General features: G+C 39.4%; 1 protein-coding gene across 8 annotated transcripts in view; it reads right to left on the minus strand.

The window, feature by feature from the left end:
- The window catches only part of PAM (peptidylglycine alpha-amidating monooxygenase), a 148094-nt gene that overhangs the window by 87328 nt on the left and 34705 nt on the right, over positions 1-26061 (minus strand). Inside the window, exon 2 of one of the 8 annotated variants that reach the window (XM_042787668.1) lies at positions 7384-7482. The exons of the other annotated variants lie outside the window; for them this stretch is intronic. The gene's annotated coding sequence lies outside the window, so the exon portion shown is untranslated. The remainder of the gene's footprint in view (positions 1-7383; positions 7483-26061) is intronic. 8 annotated transcript variants of the gene reach the window in all.

The raw sequence follows: 26061 nt of genomic DNA on the forward strand, positions 1-26061 counted from the left end.
TGCTTCTCTGTTATCACAAACCGAGCAAATCTTGTTGGACAAAATTCTTGTCATATTTCACACCAAAACACCTTAAAAAGTCTGGTTTCCTTCTATTTTATCAATAGTTAAGGAAGACTGACAATGTGGCAATGAAGTGTTTATGTGAACAATTTTTAATGCTGACCTAAAAATTCCCTGAATTTTTTTTACTTCGCTCTCAGATCTCTTTTTCTATCTAATTAATTTCAACTGCTGCATCTCTGAAGTCTTTTGAGATTCAGTTTTTGGGACTAAGCTTGAATAATTTACTTCTGAGTAAAAGTGTGTGTGTGAAACTAGAAGCAACTTACACTAGAATTCTGTATAGTGTTTTGCTTAGAAAAAAGGTAGATGAAGGGGGAAAAAAAAGCTCTAACTAGCTCAATACGTAGTACTCCTTGTATTGCTTTCTAAAAAAAATCCTTTCCTGCTTATATTAATATAAAAGTGCTTGCACTACTAAAACATTGGAAGATTTCAAGCAGAAATTCACTTTCATAACCTGATTTGTCATACTAGAAAATCCACAGACTAGAAAACCTTATAGTCAAACATCAGGAAAGCTGCATGCTTTTTTGGAAAATCTAAGAATTAAAGCCTTTTAATTTTTTTTTCTCACCATCCTTTCAAATTAAGAATGGTCAAAATTTGCCAAACCAATAATCATTACTAAATCGATATTAAAATATCTTACAACTGTTAAACATAAACTCATGAAACTGCTTGAAACACTCCCTATTAAAACACTAAAATGCAAAATCTCCTTTTCTTCTTGTTGGAGTCACAGACATTTTTCATAAGTCTGAAGACCAGAGAGAGCATGTGTTAGTTCTCCCATTCTGTATTTTAATAGCATTTGAAAAGCATTTTATCCACAATAAATCACCTTGTAATTCTTCTGCTTTGACCAAACCGTTAATTTTATATTCTGAAAAAATAAACAAGTTGGATGGTACTAATTACTTGCTTAAAAGGGAAAACACAGGAGAAGCCTCCACTTTAGTTTTAATATCCAGATCACTATCAGTAGCACAAAGTAATAAGGATAAAAGTTCACTGAAGTGCCCTCTGCTTTCCCTTTGTTATGCAAAAATAGAAAACACTAAAGGGAGAATGTTTTATAATTAGGATTAGCCTCCAAGGATAAAGCAAATGAGAGATCATTTAAAGTATTTAAGTTCAATTACACATTACATATGAACTATGAATTAAGTTCATTGCATGCTCCTTCACTAAGAAGGACTTCAAGTCAGGTACCCTGAATTCCCATGTATAAGGTATATAATCAACCAAGAACAAAGCACCATTTGTTTTCAGTGAAAACGTGTAGAACTTTGTTAATATGGTGTATAGTATTTACATGGCAAGGTTTTGGTAGCAGGGAGGCTGCAGGGGTGGCTTCTGTGAGGAGACATGAGAAGCTGCCCCCGTGTCAGGCAGTCAAGTTTCAGCCAGCTCCAAGATGGTCCTGCTGCTGCCCAAAGCTGAGCCCATCAGCAGCACTGGTGGTACCTCCATGATAACACACTTAAGAAAGGGTAATAAACACTGCACATCAGTTGGGAGAGAGAAGTGAGAAAAATGTGGGAGAAACAATGCTGCAGACACCAAGGGCAGAGAATAAGGAGGGGGAGGAGGTGCTCCAAGGTACTGGAGAAGAGATACTTTTTCAGCCAATGGAGAAGACCATGGTGAAAGCAGGTTGTCCCCCTGAAGCCCACTGAGGACCACAGTGAAGCCAATAGCCACCCTGCAGCCTGTGGAGGACCCCAAGCTGGAGTAGGTGGCTGTACCCTGAAAGAAAATGCAATTCCTGAAGTGCCTGCACTAGAGCAGGCTCCTGTCAGGAGCTGGAGACTGTGGGGGACCCATGCTGAAGCAGCCCATTCCTGAAGAACTGAGCCCTGGAAGAGGACCCACACTGGAGCAGTTAGTGAAGAACAGCAGCCTGTGGGAAGGACCCACACTGAAGAAGGTCACGAAGGACTGTATCGCATGGGAGGGACACCATGCTGGAGCAGTGCAAGAGAATGAGGAGGAAAGAGTGGCCGAAAAAGAGTTATGAACTGACTGCAACCCCCATTCCCCATCCCTCTGCACCATGCAGAGGGATGAGATAGAAGAGTTAGGGGTGAAGTTGAGCCTGGGAAGAAGGAAAGGGTGGGGGGAAGGTCGTGATTGATTTGTTCTTATTTCTCATTATCTTACTCTGTTTAATTGACAATAAATTCATTTCCCAAATCTAGTCAGTTTTGTCTGAGACAGTAGTTGGTGAGTGATGTCCCTGTCCTTATTTTGACCCACGAGCTTTTAATCATATTTTTCCCCCCATGTCTTGTTGATGGAGGGGGAATATAGAGTGGCTTGGGGGGCACTTTGTGGACAGAGATGTATAATCAAGAATAAGTCAAGTTTCTTTGCCAAAAGCCACCATTACATATGGGAAAAATAAGAGTATTTCACAGGAGAAAATGGAAGAAAAACAGAGCACACTGGGAAAGGAAAAGTAAAGGCAAAAAAGCAGAAACCAAAACCAATGTGAGAAAGAAATGCTGAAAACATATGATGATCTATTCCTCTGGACCAAATGTGCAACCCCATAGCAGAAGTCAGAAGGAGGAACCCCGCACTGGAGCAAGTGAATGTGCTCTAAAGGAAGCTGCAGCCCATGAAGAGCCCACACTAGAGCAGGCTCCTGGCAGGAGCTGTGGCCTGAGGAGAGGCACCCTTTTAGGAGCAGGTTTTCTGGCAAGACGTGGCTCTGCAGGGGACTCACCCTGAAGCAGTCTGTTCTTGAAGGACTGTACCCCAACAGAAGGACCCACATTAGACTAGTTCTTGAAGGACTATATCCCATGTGAGGGACCCCACATGGGAGCAGCGACAAGGGGAGGAGTTCATTGTAATGTTAAACCCTATAACCTGGCCCAAAGGGACCACAGTGGAGATTATAATGGAAATACCTTTCAGTTGTTGTAACTTATGAATTGAGTTGCATGTTATAGGAAGTGCTATAGCAGAAACTACCCAAACCAGTGGTGGGCAAGTTTCACCTGAGGCAGTTCAAGTGCAGCAGTGACATCACCTGAGCTGGCTTTGGTGCTCAGTAACTCCACACAACACACCAGCTCTCCTGCACTGAGTGATCATCACAACAGATAGAGTCCAAAGTCATGGAGTAAATGAACTCATTGGACATTTCATGGGCATTTTACAGGGGTGGTACACAGACTATGGGAATGATATCTGTATATATATCAAAGGACAGGCATGGGTGTATGTGTGGGGTGTGGGTAACAAGGATGTATTGGATAGTGTGGTACCTGAGCGTGATAAAAGCAGTATAGGATAAGGGGTGGAGTTTGTACTAGTTTTGGCTGGGATAGAGTTTGTTTTTTTCATAGTAGCTTATACGGCACTATGTTTTGGATTTGTGACCAAAACTGTGTTGAAAACTCTGGGATGTTTCAGCTATTGCTAAGCAGTGCTTACACAGCATCAAGACCTTCCCTGCTTCTCACACTGCCCCACTAGTGAGCAGGCTGGGAGGGGACACAGCTAGGACATATGACCCCAACTGACCAAAGTGATATCCCATACCATATATTTAGGACTGGGGGAACATTTGGAGTTATAGCATTTGTCTTCCCAAGTAACTGTTAGGCATGATAGAGCCCTGCTTTCCTGGAGATTTCTGAAAACCTGCCTGCTGATGGGAAGTGGTGAATGAATTCCATATTTTACTTTGCTTGTACATGCAGCTTTTGCTGTTTGTGTTAAACTGTCTTTATCTTAACCCACAAGTTTTCTCATTTTTACCCTTATGATCGTCTTCCCCATCCCACTGGGGAGTGGTCAGAGAGGTCCTGAGTGGTGCTGAGCTGCCCACCAGCATTAAACCACAATTAGTTTTGTTGTATTTACTCTCTCTGTAACACAAAACAAGACAAAAGACAAAAAGGCATGAAGGGGAAAACAAATAATCAAGATTAGTATCTAAGCTAGTCTGGACACGTTCCCTCCCCTCTACAACCTCCAGCTCCAGACTCCTGATAAAATTTTCTTGTAAAAATGTGCCTTATCCTTGTTCCTGGAGCATGAAGAGGTATTCTAGGACATGTCTAAAGCATTTCCAATTCACTCAAGCTTGTTCATTTCTAGAGTAGAGCGAATCAAGTGTTCTTAGCTGGAAAATGCTATTCTGCTATACACCAGTAGGACTAGAAATACGATACATGAAAAATAATAGGATTCCTACAACTGCTCCCCCAAACATCTGAATTTTAGACTCAATTCCCAAATAAATGGTATTACTGCCAAAATGTAATACTTGTAGGGGAAAAGGATATGAAATTGGATATATGCAAGGTTGGGAAAGATAGCTTACTGCTTCTGGATACTGGAATTTAAAAAAAAATATTTTAAAATGTATTTATGTAGAAGTAGCTGTTTTCAAAATTTATGTCGTTCAACTGTTGTTTAACCTCCTTTTCCACAAACTGCAAGGGCAGAAAAACCTTTAAATCCAAGACTTTCCAGTGACCCTATTGTCTATTTTGGCTCATGCAACACCAGTGTTTGACTTATGAGGAAGGACATGTTTACTTCACGTTTCTTTTACTTCCTTTACTTGTTCAGACAAAAGTATGTATGAGTAACAGGGAAGATGTGTGTAAAATCTACAGTATCTCCTCCCTCAGCATAATAAAAGAAACTATATAAGCAATTAGTTATCACATACTTGTGAGATCAATGGCATGTGCTATTTCAAAAGCTGACTGACACACCAATTACTCCTGTTCATCGGTAATGTTAGGTTTTATTCATTATGAATATATTGGCTGGCATAAAAAAATAAAAATAGTTATGACTTTTGCCAACAGCCACGGATCATACACATTTTTTCTCTTCCAGAGTCTGTTCAATAATTTTGCAGATTACAAATTACCTTATATTTAGATTACCTTAACTAAAGACAATTATTGTCATCAATACTCGTAGTGCACAGTTTCACAGTGGACCTATCCTTGAATGAAATTAACAGAAATCAGATACCTCTGAACAAAACAGAAGATATAAGAGGCTACTACTGAAGTAATTATTTCATGAGACAAGAGGAGGTCCTCACAAGTGCCAAAATCAAAGATATACGCTGTCTTTTAAGGATCTGACCTCTGTAATAAAGAAAAGATTTTCAAATAAAGAAAACATTTTCATAAAAAGTCTGTTGACACACACATATTAATTCAGCTAAATTATGAATCATAAAAAAATTATCATGACTATCTAATTTCAATTCCTAATGGATAAATGTTAAGAAACAGGATCTTGCTGTGTAACAGACAACTGCGCATATTTCAGAGTACAGACCTGTAGTAAACAGGTGGAACAAATCCAGATCACACACATATAACTGTTCAACAATGTCTGAGACTGACTTAATCTCACATATAATTCAGCTTTAATATATATATACAGACACACACAAGTTTATAGCACCAATAAAGACAATGAAACAACAACAAAGTTTTAAGGAGTTTCACTGCCCACAGTTCTTCGGGACTGGGTAGAATCAGATCTCACATCACCTTGATTCAGTTTTGGTCTTTGTAATGTAATTTAAAGCTACATACAAAACACGTATCTGGTATGTGGCTGCTAGGTCAGGTTTGAAAGATCTAAGATCATCTGTTCTCATCACACAGTATACTTCTCATGTTCTGTTCTCATGCACAGCAGTACACTTCACCCACTCACCTTTGTACTAAACTTGGCAACAGCATTCACTGAGACTACTTTTTTTATCATGCTTTGAACACAAACTTGAATAGGTGCCTGCATGCTTTGTAACAGCTGCACTGGATCACAAAGCCATTTTTTTCAGGCAAATATCTCCTACATCTTAGTTGGGATATAACATATATATATTTTCAGTTTCTTTGTCATTTTTTTTTTTAAGTTTATGTCTGTTAAGGGCTTTTTTGTGTTTTAAAGAGAATCTTGCACTGAATGTGTAAGAACCATAACACAAGAAGTAACAGCAACAGCTTTGCCCGATACCGGTTAATTGCTAGTTTGCTAATTTTCCACAAAACTCTGACAGACATGGCTATAAAACTGGTTATCACATTGCCCTTCCTATACCACTCTACAAAATTCTCAAGCTTTTTCTGATTCCTGCATAAAGGCTGTGATTTAAGAATGAGGAAGAATCTTAATCTACTCTAATAAAAAGAAAACTTAGGTTAACTAATTTCAACAAATTAGTTCAAAAGCATTTCTGGAATACATAGTTTGGACAGAACCTAAGAATTATGACTTAATCCCTTCTGAGCCTGTATATCAGAAAGCAAAAAAAAATAAGCTTTGAATTTTACTACAGAAGTTCTCTTGCTAAGAACTGCAGACACCTTGCAAGAGGAACTGGAACATCCTGGGACACAATAAGGCTTTCTTATCTGTCAAAGTACAACCACTGCTTACTGAAAATTAAAATAAATTAAGATGTACCAGAAATCTCCCTTAGGAAACCGCAAAAATTAGTTACTTTTCCTACCCTGATGTGAGAGACCAAACTATGAACTGTTTGTCTTGAGTTGTTTGTCTCAAAGATTGCCTGCTTGCAAGGATGGATACAACACCACAGAGATATCTGGCCTGTGAAAAGCATCTGCTGCAAGGCCACACCGGTATCGCTGGTGGGAAATGTCTTGTCAACAGCTGCAAGATACTTGTGAAGAACATCCTGGTGTATGTGTGGGAATGTGGAGGGACCACAAGTTCATGCAGTTGTTACGAAAACCGCAGCCCCAAAAGAGGGTAAGAAGGACTGTTGAGACAAGCCCTGCACAACTGTCCACTGCCGAAGCACCAAGACTTGGACCCTCAGGATGCCGTGGATTCACAGTGGTGACTACCCTTGCAATCCTATTCTGACTGCTTGCTTGATTTCTGCCTTTTCCTTTCATTCTATCCTATCACTACCTCTTTCTAAAAATTCTGTTAATAAAAGCTGTTTCTAATGTACGGCATCTGAATCTCATTCTTGGGATCATATTGAAACCTCCTCCGATACTGGATGGGGAGACCTGAGTACATGGGAATCCCACTGGCCGCTGGACTTTCAAATTCTACTACAGGGATGGAAACAGAAGATAATTCAAGACCTGTAATGAAATCTCTTCAGTTTTAAAGAAAAGACTCAGTTTTTTGGCTCAGCATTTGTATCATTTCTTATGACCACTCTTACAGACCCTGTAATGGTGTTCCAAGTGAGTTCCCCCCACTTTCCAACACTCAACAGTGGTAAATGCGTAGATAGCTATTTAAATGCAAAGTTTAATCAATTAAAAAAAAAATTACCTGCTAATTATTTTACATAATTTGCATTGTTTGCCTTTTTCTTCAGAATGCAAGCTCTCTCCTGTCCTATTCCATCTATCAGGTGATGATTTTGTTTTTCTGAAAAGGCAGAAATTAAAAAAACTGGTTTTCTTGGTGACATATCATACCAAAACAGTCTTTTGTTAAGCACGATGTAACTGATTTATGCCAGTACACTGCTCTGAGTAGTGTTTGTTAAGTAACAGCTCCTATGGAAGAAGCAAGGGAGCTATAGAGGACTCAGAAACACAGAATTTATCAAGAATTGATCCACTATTGGAGCAGGGGATGGAATGGTTTGACAGACAGCGGCAACAAATTATACATCACAGGAAGGAGACCTTTAAATACCTTTCAAAGATCATGTTAATTATAGGTCAGATCTTGAACAAAAAACATATAACTTTTTCCCTAATACCATTCTATTTAGAGATTTCATTTTATGTAACAGAGTTAAGAATAGCCTAGACAATACAGTTTGCAGACTACAGTCAATTTCTATGACGCACCTTCATTTGTCCATTTTACCTTTCACTGGAATAGTCCACTCTTCTAACTGGACATATTTTACTGCCCTTTGTCAGTAATCAAATGCAGAACAAAAGTAGTAAGACTGAATCCTATACTTTCAGGATCTTTTACCAATCTTTCTAGTAGTTTATTTAACAATATTCTACTATTTATTTAACAATAACTTAATCCAAACAGATAAACCATAAACTAACCTCTTAGAGAAAAAGATAAAGAGGAACATTTTCACAGAAGATTGGTCTCTTTTACAAAGAGAAATTCTACAATCTCTCAAAAATAGAAGTAATCTAAAAAAACCCCCTGAGCTCCAGATTTTCAGTCTTTTATTGTACCCAGTATCAAGTTATTTTGCTACTCCAAATTCCAGAATTAGTAACAAAAAGCTTGTTGGGACAGGTAAAGTATAATTGAACACCATACTTGAAGCAGTGCAGGGACAGACACAAGAAACTTTCACCCTCAATTCTCTCTCCAAAACAGTTTCAATAGAATCAAAAGAAACGGCAAACCATCAAACACTTGAGAGTAAAATTTCCCCATTTGTACATAATTTAGAAAGGTCACAATGTAAGAAAGCTTACTTTACAACAGATATTGGTGTTGAGTTAAGCTTTTAAGAAAATATTGAGATCACAAGACTACAAGGTCAAATACTTCAAAAAAGCAGGGTGTGAGAGGAAGAACATTTGCTTGCAGACTTAATGTAACTCCTTTTCCCATCCATGCTTTAAAGCACAGCTTTTTGTTCAGCTCATTGAAAGACACAGAATTAAATGAAAACCACAGAAGAATCCCGTAAGTGCAAAGGAGTGAATCCTGGTTTTATAGTGCAGAGCAGACTTCAGGCAGTGCAAATCCCAGCAGAAAACACACCTCAGGGAAACTGCTTTATACTTTCAAACAAAAGCCTACCCTTGTCCTTCATCCATTCTTCATCAAGTCCTCCAAATGCCTCAGAAGATTTCCTAAGGGAGACCCTCTGACGCCACAGTCATTGCTGCTCCATGTGTTATGGCACTATTTTCCTAATGATCCTAACAGATTGGATAATAATACACAACTAGAACAAAACTTCAAACACAGTGTCTTTTGTAAAACAGAGTGAAAGTCTAGAAATGAGCAAAATTATTTTAATAAGAAGCCTCTAGTATTTACTCTGGTAATTGAACAAAATAGGTGTGATTCCGGAAATCTCTTAAAAAAAAATAATAGGTAGATAAATAAAAAAATCTCACAACATTTAAGTTACAGTCTTTACTTTTAAACTGAATGAATGACAGAGTAAATACAAATTGTATGACAAGTCTATCTTGCAGCAACATACCTAGGTTGAAATTGTTCAGCACACAATATATTGCCAGCGCACACAGCTACAGTCCACAACTGTAACATTTAATACACCAACTCAACTATAAGGTGTATGTTGGAGCTGTAATAACATGGCTCTACTAAATTGAACTAAACAATTCTACATGATGAAAAGGCAGCAGATAAAAGCCATGTCAAACCTCTTCCCAAATAAAATTTATTCTGAATATTTACCACCTGTCAATGAGGAACAACATGCTTTAAAAATAGACAGAAATAAAAAAGAACAGACTATTTCCACCCACCAACACAGCCCGCCCCCCCCCCCCCCCCCCTTTTTAGAGTATCACATAATTTCAAAACATAGTTACCTATGACTAAAACTGGCTTTCACTACTTCCAAATATCAGACTATAATGTTTGAAGTTAGGAACAATCCATTAGAGACAACCAAAGCATGTTTAATTAGGTAATTGTCCACCATTACAAAAGAACTCTAGAGTAAAAGTTCATCTCAGACTCAGCCACAGACCAGTAATAAAATTATGGCAAGAACAACAGGTAATTTACAATTAGAGGAGAATAATGATACAAAGAACCAATTTATGTATTTTATTTCAGCCTTTTCCCTATTTTGAGGTTGAGTTTTACAGCCTCAGTGATAGTGCAAACACTCCAAGAAGCTAAAGTTAGAACTTGCTGACAACTGACACCTGAAGTCAGACAAATTACACACATGTAGCCACAGATGACTCTTTCCTTTTAGAGGAATACTGCATGCTGAAAATGAATATAAAATTATAATTTTAAATACAGAAAATGAAACCGTATAATTCTTATGCTTACTACCATCAGGTTGTAACAGTAAAGACTTTTAACCTGGTTAAAAGAAAGGTTTAAGCAATAGGACTGTGCATACTTTTCCCTAACTTTGTTTGAAATTGGCTAAACTGGAAGAAGCTTCAAAATTCTCCAGTATGGCCAATGACAAGGAGAAGAGACAGATTCAGTCCTTTTTCCCACCCAGGCTGTAGTACAGGCCCACCTGGCCTCCTGCTCATCCCCTTCTGCAGGTTCAGTCCTATAAATACCACGTCCTGCCTCTCACACAGGCAGTGGTGAGGGGACAGTCCCAGGAGATGTGTGATTCTGGTGGGGACTTTTTCAAGAAAGGAAAATGAAGGCACTGAGCAGACAAGCAAGCAATCAAAATGAGAAAGGTGTGGTGGTAGGTAAGGGGAACACAAACTCATTCTGCTGTTCACAGATACCGGTCTGGCTTAAATGTTTTGGACACAAGCTAACAGAAGATGAGAGGCATTCACAAAACCGGGACATGAAAGTTGGTGAACAAGCTTCGTGAAAGCTTTCTCAAAGATCTTCTGCAAAATGTTCAACAGTCTTCAAGTTTTCTGTTGAGCAGTGTTACTGCTCAGTTCAGATCATCATTTTTTCCTTGAGCAGAAGGTAATCTGTCTGGATAGTAGTAATCAAATACCTTTTGGGGTTTTTTCCTCTTTTTTTCTTCAGTTGCAGCTAGCTTTAACAGAATCCTGAAGACAGTGTCATAGTCTGACATGTGTCAGAAAGAAACCTAGTATTCCTTTACCTGGACATTTATTTGCACTATCTTGCAGGTCTAATCTGTTTAAATATGAAACAAAACTAATCATGAGAGGAAAACCATTTAGTCTGTTTTTTTCTTCATCACTTACAGGTTTATTTCAGTTTGTAATCAGAATGTCTTTAGTCCTATTAATTTTTAATCTCCTACATAAAAATCAGTTTACCCTGATATTTTTTAGATATGGCAGAAATGCCAGGCCTTATAGCCAGAACATGAATTCCTGGCCAAACTGGAACACAGGGAACAGAAAAGCACTTCTAGTCATAAGTCCTAGAGAAGAAGTAATGAGATCCATCATGTTTCTGGGCTTGTCAAGAAATGACAGGGACAAATATTTCCAAGATTAAGGTCAAGCGAGTGCCTATTAAAAAATAAAAATAAAAACACAATCACAACCTATGAAAGGGTATCAGAGCTCCTGCAGCCCACAGACTCATCACTCTGACATATAAAAAACGATGAAGTATCACAAACATTTCTTATTCACAGATGACATGCCCTCAGTCAGTTAGTCAAAAAAGGAAACGTGTAAGATCAACAGTCCACTATTCAACCAGTAGGCAGAAGGAGACACAAGCTGTCTGCACAAATATCGACAAGCTCAGTTTAAGAAAGGCTTGCAATTCCTTTATGCTAGATTCTCCAAGGCAACCATCATATTGAATACTGAATACTCTTGAAAATACTGCCAATGGAGACTAAATCAGCAGAGACATAATTTGCGCACATGAGCACAAGTCTACTCCCATTAATTCAGTTGGGTTATTCATGAGAAGGTTCACTCATGTGCACATGGGCTGGAAATCGGGCCACAATCCAGGCTGCATAACCATCAACAAATGGTGAGCCCACAGGTACACTTGCAGGAATGCTGGAATGATTTTTATTTGTAGTATAACAGACACTATTTTTTCTGGTTTGTATTTTAATGATCAAGTCCCCAGAAAGAAAAAAATGTTTTAGCAGTAATTCAATTAAAACCTAAGAAAACTACTTTGCTATCAAAAACTTGTATACAATTTTTATTCTTAATTAATTATGTTTCATCAATTTTAATGTTTCATTTTAATGGAGTTGTATGAAAGAACTAGAGACAAGAAATTGTCCTTCCAGAATCAGATTTGTGAAGACACTCATTTACACATTTGTGTTTTGTCTAGTTCAGCTACAGAACCTTCATATTAGTTTAGTGAATTTACGAACCTGTAATAAAAGTTTTATTCTAGTAAAGGAAACATTTTTAAATTAACATATTGATGATTATTAAGCATATACTACTGAACATACCAATAATGCAGAAACAATAGATTGAAAGGTTTCATAGGTATCGCAGTGTTTACCAGAAGTTTTACCAATACAATACAGGCTCATCTATCTCCACGTAACAATTTTTCAAAGTAGTATTTTCACTACTCCTAGCATGACATCATCTGTTTCTTTAGCAAGGATTCCAAAATCCCCTACCCCCAGTTCCCCACTCCACAGGATTGATTTTTCTGGCAGAGGGTGAAAGCTATAGAGCAGTAGGAGGTGTCAACAGAGGAGAGAAGAAATAAAAGTCCCTAATGTGCTATATAGAAATAGCAGTAGAAAAACTGTTTTGTTTTTTTTTTTTGTTTTTTTTTTTTTTTTTTTAAGAATCCACACTATTTTTGAACAGAGTATTTTTTAGTTTGTAGCATTTTTTACATATCTAATACTCTCTAAATTATAAATACTCTGTTTCCCTTCATTTTGTTCCTCCTGGGACAAGAACATACATTTCTGAAGGAAAATAAAAACCAAAAATCAGTATAGAATTTTCCAAAACGCTCAATTAGAAAGCAATACAAAGAGTACTACGTATTGAGCTAGTTACAGCTTTTTCTTCCCCCTTCATCTACCTTTTTTCTAAGCAAAACACTATACAGAATTCTAGTGTAAGTTGCTTCTAGTTTCACACACACACTTTTACTCAGAAGTAAATTATTCAAGCTTAGTCCCAAAAACTGAATCTCAAAAGACTTCAGAGATGCAGCAGTTGAAATTAATTAGATAGAAAAAGAGATCTGAGAGCGAAGTAAAAAAAATTCAGGGAATTTTTAGGTCAGCATTAAAAATTGTTCACATAAACACTTCATTGCCACATTGTCAGTCTTCCTTAACTATTGATAAAATAGAAGGAAACCAGACTTTTTAAGGTGTTTTGGTGTGAAATATGACAAGAATTTTGTCCAACAAGATTTGCTCGGTTTGTGATAACAGAGAAGCAGGTCAGTGATCAGCAGACTTAAGCACACTATCAGAAAGGTCAGTACCTACATCAGTTATTAAGAACAGTTAAAGTTTTTAACACTATTACTATCTCAAGTGAGGAAACACTTGTTTTTCCAATGGATTACATTAATTGACAATTTATTATAAGGCAAGTTATTTCACTGACTAATAAAATTAATTGGTGTAAAATAAAAACAAGGCAGCAATTATAATAAAGTGCTTTAAAACAATCTGACTGCCCAGCTAGCCTGTGGAAACTCGATAGCCTAAACAACCATCATGGAACGGGGAGAAAGACTTTATCATTGCGCTTGAATTCTGCTTCTGATACTCTAAGGCCTGTACGGAGGCATACAGCTTGGCAGGGAACACACAGCATACTCCAAACTCACCACGGACTACAGTGCTTAACAGCCATTACCCTTCCAAATTAAAACAGGTTGGTTTTACTTGAACTGTCTTCTGGCTGTACAGGCCCGAAATGAAGGTACTAAAGAACATGGTGTAATGAGCTGAAGATGAAGATGCAAGTCAAAGATGCCTCTTCCTTCCCACGTTCAGTCTAATTTACTGCCGTGCCAGTCTCTGTGCCTGGGGACTGCCAGCAGAATCTCCTTTAAGGAGTCATGAGCAGGCACCAGAGAGGCACAGACACTGGGAGGTGGCAGAGAGTAACAGAATCGTTGAGGTTGGACAAGTCCCTTAAGATCGATGAGTCCAACCATTAACCTAGCACTGCCATGTCCCTAAGTGCCACATCTACACCTGTCTTTTCAATACCTCCAGGGATGGTGACTCAACCACTTCCCTAGGCAGCCTGTTCCAGTGCTTGATAACCCTTTTGGTGAAGACATTTTTCCCCATATCCAATCTAAACCTCCCCTGAGGCCATTTCTTCTCATCCTACCGCTTGTTACGTGGGAGAAGAGACCAACACCCGCCTCGCTACAACCTCCTTTCAGGTGGCTGTAGAGAGTGATAAGGTCTCCCCTCAGCCTCCTTTTCTCCAGGCTAAGCAAACCCCAGTTCCCTCAGCAGCTCCTCATAAGATGCATTCTCTGGACCCTTCACCAGCTTCGCTGCCCTTCTTTGGACACGCTCTAGCACCTCAGTATCTTGCTTGTAGTGAGGGGCCCAAAACTTGCTTGTAGTGAGGTGTGGCCTCACCAGTGGGACGATCACTTCCCTAGTCCTGCTGGCCACACTACTTCTGATACCAGCCAGGATGCTATTGGCCTTCTTGGCCACCTGGGCACACTGCTGGCTCATATTCACGGGGTTGTCAACCAAACCCCCAGGTCCTTCTGTGCTGGGCAGCTTTCCAGACACTCTTCCCCAAGCCCGTAGCATTGCATGGTGGTGTTGTGACCCAAGTGCAGAACCTGGCACTGAGCCTTGTTGAACCTCATACTATTGGCCTCGGCCCATCAATCCAGCCTGTCCAGATCCCTCTGCAGAGCCTTTCTACGCTCAAGCAGATCAACACTCCCACCCAACTTGGTGTCATCTGCACACTTAAAGAGGGTGCACGCTCATCCAGATCACTGATAAAGATATTAAACAGAACTGGCCCTAATACCGAGCCCTGGGGAACACCACTTGTGATTGGTCACCAGCTGTATTTAACTCCATGCACCACAACTCTGGGCCTAGTCAGCCAGACAGTTTTTTCTCAGTGAAGAGTACACCCATATAAGCCATGAGCAGCCAGTTTCTCTATGAGAATGCTTTGGGAAATGGTGTCAAAAGCTTTACTAAAGTCCAGGTAGACAACATCCACATCCTTTCCCTCATCCACTTAAGTTGGTTGCCTTTTCATAGAAGACAATTAGGTTAGTCAAGCAGGACCTTCCTTTCATAAACCCATGCTGACTGGGCCTGATCGCCTTGTTGTCCTGTAAGTATCGTGCGATGGCACTCAAGATGATCTGCTCCACAACCTTCCCTGGCACTGAGGCCAGACTGACAGGCCTGTAGTTTCCCAGATCCTCCTTCTGGCCTTTCTTGTAGATGGGCATCACATTTTGTAACCTCCAGTCAACTGGGACCTCCCCAGTTTGCCAGCACTGTTGATAAATGATGCAAAGTAGCTTGGTGTGCACTTCTGCCAGGTCCCCCAGTACCCTTGGGTGAATCGCATCAGGCCATATAGACTTGTATATGTCTAAGTGGTGTAGGAGGTCTCCAACCACTTCTTTTTGGATTATGGAGGCTTCACCCAGTTCCCCATTCCTGCCTTCCAGCTGAGGGCATTGGGTACCTAGAGAAATGGTCTTACAATATTAAAGACTCAGGCATTAAGTAGCTCAGCCTTTTCTTCAGCCTTTGCCACTATGTATCCCCCTGCACCCAATAAAGGAATGAGATTCTTCTTAGCCCTCCTTTTGTTGCTAATGCATTTGTAGAAACATTTTTAATTGTCTCGTACATCAGTAGACAGACTAAGTTCTAGCTGGGCTTCAGCCCTTCTAATTTTGTCCCTGAATAACCTCTCAACATCCTTGCAACCCTCCTGAATTTCATGCCCCTTCTTATGAAGTTCATAAACTCTACTTTTTTCCTGAGTTCCAGACGAAGCTGTGTTCAGCCAGGCAGGTGTTCCCTGCCAGCTTGTCTTTTGGCATATAGGGATAGCCTGCTCCTGCACCTTTAAGATTTCATTCTAGAATAATGTCCAGCCTTCCTGGATTCCTTTGTCCTTCAGAGCTTTGTCCTTTGTCCAGGAGGCTCTGTCAACCAGGCCCCTAAACAAGCCAAAGTCTGCCCTCCAGAAGTCCAAGGAAACAGTTCTGCTAATCCTGCTCCTTACTTCTACAAGAAACAGAAACTCTTATCATTTCATGATTGCTATACTCAAGACAGCCTCAAACCATCACAACACCCACAATTCCTTTGAAACTCACTACATGTTGTATCAAATGGTTACCTGGTGCAATCTGTTGGAATTTTCCAAGTTTCCAGTATGTAGCAACTGAACATTCCTATCTTGTCAGCACCCTGCTGCTCAAGAACAACTTAAGATCTTCATTTGCTACGGTACTATCATTAAAACTTCATTTAATTCTGCAAACATGACACGTCACTATTAAACAAAGAAAGACTAATAAAGTTTTTAGTAAGGTTTATAGAGTTTTATGTAAATAGATTCTGTTATTATTGTTAAGTTAAGCACCACCTTAAAAAATAGAAAATTTAGTTTAAAAACATATTACATGAAAGCAAACAAACAACCCCCCACACCCCTCCCCCCAAAAAACAAACACCAAGAAGACCCAAACCAACAAACAAAAGACACCCTAAAAACAAAAAAACACACCACGACCAACATCTCAAAAAAACAAAACAAACGACCACAGATATGTTTTGGTGTCATAACCTACAATCAAACAAGCTGAACTGCAAGATCATTAAAATTGTATCTATATGGCATTTAAGAAACTATATAGTAAGCATTAAATGGGTCATCACTTTACAGACAGACAGTAACCTAATACAATGCATACTACTTTTTCTTTAAGGTGGGGGTTCACTATGCAGAGAACTATCAGTTCCAACACGTTCTTCCCCTCCAATGCAAGAAAAGTGATTGCTGTAACAAAAACAGTGATGTTACTCTTCTGCTGAAGACTGCTCCACAAAAAAAGCTCCTGATGGAAAATTAATTGTTTGAAAGCTTGCACACCTTATTTATTCCTTGAGGAAATCTGCAGAAATGGTAAATGAATTTAATACTCACTCATGGAGAAATACAACCATCCTTACCATTCAGTTCCATAGTGCCACACCCTGAAGAGACCCATCATAGCCTATCTAGAAATTTAACTCCCAATTAAGGACTGTATGCACTCCTTCCTTCCTCCACATAAGCTACCTGAAGCAACAGAAGGTTTTTTTGTAACTGCACAGCAGCATGCATGCAAGCTCCGCAAGCACCATAAGACGAACTGCAGCAGGCTGCCAGGAGCTTGAGCTGCACAGTCGTGCTGTATTTGCATGGGATTTCAATCATAGAGAAAAGCTTTATTTATTAGTGCTGTAATGGTACAACATACATCAACAGTGTCTCACAATGTGTCACATAGCTATACTTTCCTAAGGGCAACCTGCTGAAGTGTAACAATTTGGACGAAGTGGAAAGAAGCAATTATGAAGCAGCAAGCACTGGTGTTCACTATTGCACCTTCAACCCCTCAGAGAGGCCAGACTGCTTCACTCTTCACTAGGGCTTCATGCTCCTTTTGAAGACAGTTAAATAAGCAGACAGCTGCAAACAGAGCTTAACTTCTACAGAAGTGAAAAAGATGGGCAGTGCAGAGGAAGAGCATGTAGGCAGAATAAAGGTCACACAGCAAAGAAAACCGTAATGCTGTGTGATAAATAATAGAAGAATTTTGCTTTCGCTAAAAGTAATTAAACAATTACTTTTATTGAATTAGGCTGAAGCTATTATTAGTACAATGATACAAATTTTAAGAAAAGTAAAATAATTTACTAGTGGGAAAAGAGAAGAGAGGGGGGATTGATCAGACGAAACACCAACCCAACAGCCCCCCCTTTTTCCTTTGGAATGCTCACCAGATGGTCCATATCAAAGGATGGTAACTCCTTTGCAATGGAATGGGAAAGAACATGATGGGCCCTCTCTGTTATCTCCTGTTCTTGAGATAAGAGAGGAACTGGAGCCACTGAGCCATAAAGACAAAAGAGCTACAAATTAGCCCAGACTTGAAGGACAAGGTGTACGTGACCACAGGACTAAGTTTGCGCAGAAATAAGGGTCAACAAGCGAACACAGTGAAGAAGACTACGAGCCTTCATCTGAAGACCCCTGCCCACGACCACCAGGGAGCACTGCGCAAGCGCGACGGGAGGAATTTGGGTTGGGGGGGATATGTTAATGATTTCTCGGAACTAATTGTAATATTCCCTCCCTATCCTTAGAAGTAGTGATGCATATGTATTAGAGTAGATGAATATGTAACCATTCATACAATAAAAGGGAGCCCCTTTTGGCTCCAGGGCGCGCCATTGCGCCCAGCGCTGTATTCTTTGCTCCACTGACTTTGTCCCCAATAAAACTTTTTTATATATACGTGGGCTTGTTTCTCACAGCTGTTTAGTTCCATGTACACTTCACATGTTTTTAACATAGGTGCTTGATGGAAGGTGACTTTCACTTCCTTGTCACATACCCACCACATGGAAGAACTTTCCAGAAACGGATGACTAGCAGCTGAATCAGCTCAAATTTGTTTTCAAAAGTTTTAACAGAACTTAACACTTATGAAGAAATTGCCATTGAGGTTTTGAAGAGGAAGAAACACAGGATGCTGTAAAGCATTCTCTAGTAAGAACAGGTAGAATTGATTCTAATACTGCTTACTGCTTTCTCCACATTTCAATTTTCCTATTCATCCCTTTCTCAAAACAGGAAATTCTATTTAATCTCCAAGTACTTATCAAATACTTTCATAGGTGTTTTGTATCAGATGTACTAGGGGACAAAAGTGTTGCATCATTTATCAGTCTTGGCGCTGTACTTTGGCTGATGAGAGTCAAATCAGATTCTGCATTAAGCTGCAAAGAAAAACATTGTCTATATTCTTATGTTATTTAGCAGTCAGAGAGGCCTGATATAATTTGATGCTCATTGTGATGCTTTTGGGAGGAAAAAAAACAACCACCAAAACACAGCTGTGTTAATACAAGTTATATTTAGCACTGCATGAATAAAAGCCAGTATTGCTCTTTCAGCACAATACCGGCAGTACCAAACAGAAAGCCTGACAGGGTTCCAGCGGTCTTCAGCAGCTACAGCTGACATACTGCAGACAACAGGTTTACACTGAAGCATACCTGCACCTTGTACTTTCCTACCATTTAATTTCAGGAAGTTAAGCAAGAAGACATCAGCTACAACTGCCCATCCAAGATACTGCTCTGAACATAGATGCAGTGTGTACCTGAACTCTGCTTTCCTGTTAAGCATTTTTTAAAGACAAGAAACAAAGTAGTCATAAAAATCCATTATCAAACACGGTGGGAAACCAGGTATTCAGTAGCAGCCCTAACTCTAGTTTTGTCAGTCGTAATGTTTGTCCTGGGTTTGAGTGAGCGGTGGGTTTTTTTGGTAGCAGGGGAGGGGGCTATAGGGGTGGCCTCCAGTGCATCCCAAAGCTCCCCCAGCTCCAAGTTGGCCCCACCTCTGCACCAAAACTGAGCCAATCAGCTGCGCCTCTGCAATAACATATTTAAGAAGGGACGTGGTGACAAGCAGTGGGACTTGTGAGGAGGAGTTGCTGCAGCTGCATGAACACCAAGGTCAGTGGAGGAACGGAGGAAGAAAGGAGGAGGGAGGTGTGCCGGAGCAGAGACCCCCCTGTATCCTGTGGTGAGATGGCAGGGCGGCCCCCCCCTGCCACTCATGAAGATCTACAGTGGAGCAGACATTGATTTATGGCCTGTGTTTCATTTCGCATGGATGATCAAGGTTCTGTGCCTGAAGAAGGCCGGGGTCTTGTGGGAAAAGGTAGCCCCGCTGCTGTAATTCAGTGCTGGGAAGATTGCAGCATGTGGGGGTGTCCCACGCTGGAGCAGCTTGGGAAGGGCTGCAGCCCATGGGAGGGACTCACATCAGAAAGTTGTTGGAAGACTGTCTCCTGTGAGAGGGGGACCACAATGGAGCAGGGGGAACAAGCTCCAGAAGCTCCCCACACCAAAGATGGAAGCAGCAGCAGCGCTGACTGCACCCCCCATTCCCTGCCCCTGGGCCACTGGGGGAGGAGGTAGAGATATCGGGAGCAGAGCTGAGCCCGGGAAGAAGGGAGGGGTGGGGGGAAGGTGTTCTCAAGATGTGGCAATGTTTATCCTACTCTGTTAAGTGTTGTTAGTGTCTGTAATATATGTATGTTCTTTTTTTTTCCTCCCCTAACGAGTTTGCCTTTTGCTCGTGAACATTAAGGTTGATATTCCCCTCCCAGTCCTATTTCAAACCCCAAGCCTGGATCATCTGTCCCTTCTCATTGCCAGAAGAGAAGGGGGTGTGAGTGGCTGCGTGGTGGTTGGCTGCCAACCAGGCTCAAACCACGACAATGTTGCACAAACTGAAAGTCAGAAAATAAATAAAAATGCCCATAAAATAAATACACAAATTAAAATCTGACAATTTTCTTTTGAAAAGAAGAAGATTAATAAAGCAAATCTGTCAGTTATTCATAAAAATTTATCTATTTACACAAGTGTTGTAAAGAACCCTTTTTAAAATACAATCAAAAAATATCAAGTTGTTTTCTTTTCGAAGCAAACTCACCACAAGTATTTTCAAAACTGTATTTCACTTGTAGCTATAATTATTCCCATTAAAGATCAGAAATCACAGATTTTTTTTTTCCATACCCTGTCATATTTCACCCATAACAAATGAAATGCTTGTTTGTGTATGGTGTTGCTGAGATAACAGAAGCATCCTCATCCTTATTACAGTTAGTTATAAGCTGTTATAGCTGAAGTTACAGCGGAATTCACCAAAGATGTTTCTTCATTGTTTTTTGTTTATTTGTTTTTAAGTAGCAGTTTGTTCAAACTTGGTCAAGTTCCTTCTCAATTCTGCACAGAGGTCTTGGCCTACCCAGCAGGACAGGGGAGAGGTAAATTCCAGCCGGGTAGTCAGCTTTGTGCTGAATGAAGCAAGAAAACATAGGTAACATCTAACTAATGTGGTCTGTCAGCAGACTCAACAAGCCCAAATTAAAACAATAAAAGCAGCAGTTTTGATTTTAAGAAGTCACTTAATCATTATAGCAGAGAGCAGAGCATTTTCCCCATTAAATATGTCACTATTTTAAATTCAGCTTATTTTGAAAACTGCACTGCCCTGTAAGAAAGAACAGTAGTAAAAGAAAAAACTGCTTTAATTTCGACAGCTTGTGATGGTCATTCTTTCAGTTGAGAAAAATCAAGCTGCCTGAGCAAATAGGTCTGGCTTCCCAGTCAGATAGAAGACTACTCTTACTTACAAGCTAAGATCCATAAAACCAACTGCATTTCAAATGGATAAGCTGCAGCCCAACTGTCTGAATATCTGCCTACAGCAACAATTTCGTGTTTGCTTTGATTAGCAAGGAAATCGTTACTTTTGAAGTTTAAAACATTGTACTTCAGAGTTAATTCAGTATTTACCTGAAATGAAAAGCATGAATACTTCACCACTGTCTTTGATCTTTTGTCTCAGGGTGTCAGCTCTAACAGATATGACTGAATTTTTTCTACTTAACACATATTTTCAAGGATGTCCAGGAAAGCACAAAAGAGACAGAAAAGTTTTTATATTGCATGATAAAACAAAACTTGGGATTTGACTACATGAGAGATTAAGCAAAAAACCTGACAAGGGATAAGTTTGAAGACAACTATAACAGTTTCCTACTGGGGCGAGGAGGGGAAACAACAAAGAAATCCCAAGTAAATGTTTATACAGATTTTTTTCATCAGTCTAAACTGGATCTTAAAATTATCTCAAAAACCCAGAAAAGTTCTCTTCTGTAGATAAATTCTGAATTTTCCAATCTATTTTCTGCAAAAACACAAAAAAAATAAAATAAAATCTATAAAAAGTAATCCATGGTGTTACCTAAAGTTGGAAACATTCTCATTGCTATTTTATTGTGCTACAAACTCCATTTACTAGATGCAATAGAGAACACTAAATGTTCAAAACAAAGTTACTGATCAATGACATCACTGATAATTGCCATTTTAGTAAATATTACAACCCCAAAATTCTGTCCTACCCAACAGTGTGAATTTGTTTTCCAATTATCTTTAGTATCTTCAGGCAGGAGATAGACATTTTGCTAAGCAGAAGTTAAAATTACTTCATGATAATCACAAAAAATTCTCCTTAGAACACCCTTTCAAACAGGACGAAAGCAGATAGCGCTCATGTTCAGCACCAAGAAACAATGACTGCCACTCAAATACACTTCAGCTGTCAGCTCCATCTCTGTTTTAATTATAATAGCAAACCCATCCACTATACTTTCAATGGCTCCACAATTTTCTAACATTAAAAGATAAACTCTTTTAATTAAAGGAGGTTACCCATGAATAGCCATTGTGCACTGTTTGTAGAGAAAAAGGTTAAAATATTGAAATACAGATAAAGCTTAACAGCTTCCTGGAAAAAAAAAAAAACAAAAACAGTTTTCTGTTAAAGTGTATGTTGAAAATATCTACTTCATAAACTCTCATTCACTCATAATTATTATTTAGTAAATTACCAACTGCATGGGAGGTGGGAAGCATAAAAAAGCACCCCACCCTGCTCTTATCACATCCCAAAATGTCTATAGCAGTAATTATTCTGAGGTGGCAGTGAGACCAATCTCAGACTTGTCAACCAGGGAATCCCTGAGGCATCCCTGTTTCCAGGTAAGGCCCTCCCAGGTAGGAAAGAGAGGAATGGTAGTACTTCACAACTGTTCAGATCTAGGTTCTGGTACTCTAGGGCAACCTCAAGGAAACTTCATACTGCCATATTACTTCTGTTTGACTGTAAAGCCCACTTTAAACACTCAAGTCACTGCAACACTGAAGCTCCACACTAGTTTTCTAAAGAACTTGCTCCTTTTCTGCCCTTCAAATCTATGTGTCACTTCCCTCAGGGAATTTCTGAAAAAAAGTACTACAGAATAAACTACAAACCCCTTTTCATGGATGACTTTACCGATAAAGCAAAAGCCCCCAAAGCCTTCAAGTTATGTTAAATTTTTAATTAAAAAAAAAAAAAAAAAAACCAAACAAACCAAGAAAACTAAAAGTAGTACAGGGATTGCAACAGCAATGTTTTCATTGCAGAAAACCCATCCTTCACTAGCCCATCAGCGGTATTTCTCCACAGCTAAAGCATTTAAGAGCAAGAGTGACTGATCCACTGTGCTCCTTGTACACTGAAGCTTATTTTAGGTGTGATGTAAGAACACAAACAGTTGGTAAGAGACATCTTACATGCTATCAAGTAAAAAGACTTATCAGTCTAATTCTACTGCTCAACTCTAGAAAAAGAAATAAGTTACTGGACTTGCTGAATAAGTAATGGAAATCAGACACAGAAATCTTGCAGAGAGGTCCAAAGACTATTTCATTCCCGTAGAAACCCTCACTGTCTGGTTTAGCTCAGGACTTAAAGCTCCCTTCTGACTCCCACACTTTTCCATTGTAAATCACTTACAGATTTACATTCAGAAAACTGAAAATCAAATTCATTCCCAGTATAAACTGTGAAGATTTAACTAAGGTCAGCAGAATTTATTTTCAGCCAAGGTTATTGCAGCACTTCCAACTTATATACTTTTACCCTGGTATTAATTCTAGTGCATTGAAACCAATAGCATTGTTTTTTTTTTTTTTTTTAAAAAAAAAAAAAAAAAAAAAAAAAGAAGAAAAAAGAAAAAAGAAAAAAGACAAACCCCTCACCTACAACCTTGCTGAGGTAATACACAATGGATCTGCAGGAACAGCAGTAGCAGTACTTTACTGATTCATGCCTCTGCTAAATGCAAAGCACTGCTTCTTTTCTGAGGTTAAACAGTCAAAAGATTGAGAGCAAGAAGGTAAAGTAATTGTGTGGCTTCATAATTTTGACTTTTATTAAGGAAAAAAACCCAAACCCAAAAATACTGCAACTTGGGTGGTATGGAAGGGGGAGCTCAAAACCCAAAACACAAGCAAAGCCTATACAAGCCCAAAATGAAATCCTAACAACAACAAAAAAAAAAAAAACAGTGAAGTTCTACTTCACCCTAATGCAGAACAAGCTAAATATTTCAAGGGTTTCTTTTGCTTTTTAAAAAATTCTCCAATATAAAGTTTTGTAGATAAACATGGCAGACACAAAATAGCTAGTTCAGGATAACATAAGATCTATAGAACACTAAAATATTTTTCTAGAGTACACTGTTACTTTTGTTGTATATTTGTCTTCACAGTTTTTCCCTCCTAAAGAACAATCACCTAAGCACCCTGTTATTGCAGAATAATCATATTTACAGTATATCACAGTATTCCAAAGACCAAAAAGCAGTATTTTTAGAACAGCAAAATCTCATTTTGGAAATCAACATGCTAGCGGAATGAAAACAGGTTACTAGTCAATATGGACTGGAAGTATTTATAAAAATCCCAGAACTTTAGAAATCTATTGGAGAATAGCAGTTCTAACTACCATTCTGTTTTATCATTACTTTGTTACAAACATTTAGGCAAACACATGCGCATTGTTCCTAACAAAAAAAAAAAAAAAAAAGGCACTTAAAAGAAATACAGTTTAAAAGAATGTTTTCTTCATTTTCATACAGCTACAGAGGGGAAATTCTACATGTCAGGAGCACAGCAGAGAGAGATTTTTGGAATAGTGAAAAAAAAAGAAAAATACACAGAACTGTGGCATCTTACAGAATTACATGACTGCATATCTCTAAATAATTTTATTTATTTTTGTGTTGGGTTTGTATGTGTGAGCCATTAGCGGAATAATCATGAGTATTTCTGATATTGTGATTGTGGTAGAAGGATGAGGGATGAATTGTGTTTCAGTATTGTGATGATGTTATTTTTATTTCAATGTGGGGAAGATTTTTTTTTTTCTTTAGTTGCTCTTGTGTTGATGTGAATGAATTTTGTGCATACTGGCTCGTGTAATGAGTGTGGATTTTAATTATATTCTTAAATATGTGACTCACAGAAGCAAGGGGTGGAATGTGTGTGTATGGCAGGGTGTTCTGATAGCGAGCGATGGGGTTACAGCAATGGCCCCTGTGAGAAGCTGCCAGAAGCTCTCCAGGCTCTGAGTTGGGCCCACCTCTGGTCAAAGTCCAATTAGCAACAGTGGCCACACCTCTGTGATAATATATTTAAGAAAGGAAGCGTGGGAGGAACAATTGTGAGGGAGACAACTCTGCAAACACTGAGGTCAGTGGAAGAAAGAAGGAAGAGGAGCTGGGGAGGTGCACCGGAGCAGAGATTCCCCTGTAACCTGTGGTGAGACGGCCACACCTCTGACACCCATGGAGGTCCATGGTGGAGCAGATGCCCACCTGCAGACCATGGAGGGCCACACACAGGAGCAGGTGGCTGTGGCTGAAGAAGGCCAGGACTCGGTGGGAAGCCCCTGCTATTGTAGTTCAGCACTGGGAGGACTGTAACACGGAGGAGGGACCCACACTGGAGCAGTTCATGAAGAGCTTCAGCCCTGTGTGAAGGACTGACATTGGAGAAAGATTATGGAGGACTGTATCCCCTGAAAGGGACCCCACACTAGAACATGGGAAGAATGCGAGGAGTCCCCCTCCTCAGGAGGAAAGAGCAGCAGAAACAATGTCTGTCTTTTGCCCATGACCATACTGAGTGTGTCATCCCTCCTTGTTCTTATGTTGATTCCCAAGCTTTGTGTTTTATTTTCTCCTTCCTATTCCTGAGGGGGAAGGGGTGAGCGAGCAGCTGTGTGGTGCTCAGTTGCCCTCTCAGCTCAAACCACAACAATTTTGACAAGGCTAAAAATATTACATACATCCTGTCAGCAAACTTTATCAAGATTAGGGAACAATTTTTCTCCTATTGACTAAAATGCAAGCCATATGGCTTTCATCTCCTCATTCCAGATACAGATGTACAAATAATGTTGTAAGAGACAGGAGGCAATTGAGTAAACATCACTGATTGGTTCTGAAAGACTACACATTTCTGCCATTATAATTAACTTACATGGAAAAAAGGCAGAAACTCCGTGTTTTAAAGATGTAACTGCGCAAAATAGCTCAAAACTCTGTCTTGGGCGAAAATCTGGCTAGATCAAGTAGGCCAAGAAAGGCAAGGCAGCCACAGCTCCATGTCCCCATGTCCAACCATTCTAATATTAGCATGTATTCCTACTAAGCACA

Source organism: Tyto alba, unplaced genomic scaffold, assembly GCF_018691265.1.
Source record: "Tyto alba isolate M040663 unplaced genomic scaffold, T.alba_DEE_v4.0 Super-Scaffold_13, whole genome shotgun sequence".
In the NCBI taxonomy this organism is placed as follows: domain Eukaryota; kingdom Metazoa; phylum Chordata; class Aves; order Strigiformes; family Tytonidae; genus Tyto; species Tyto alba.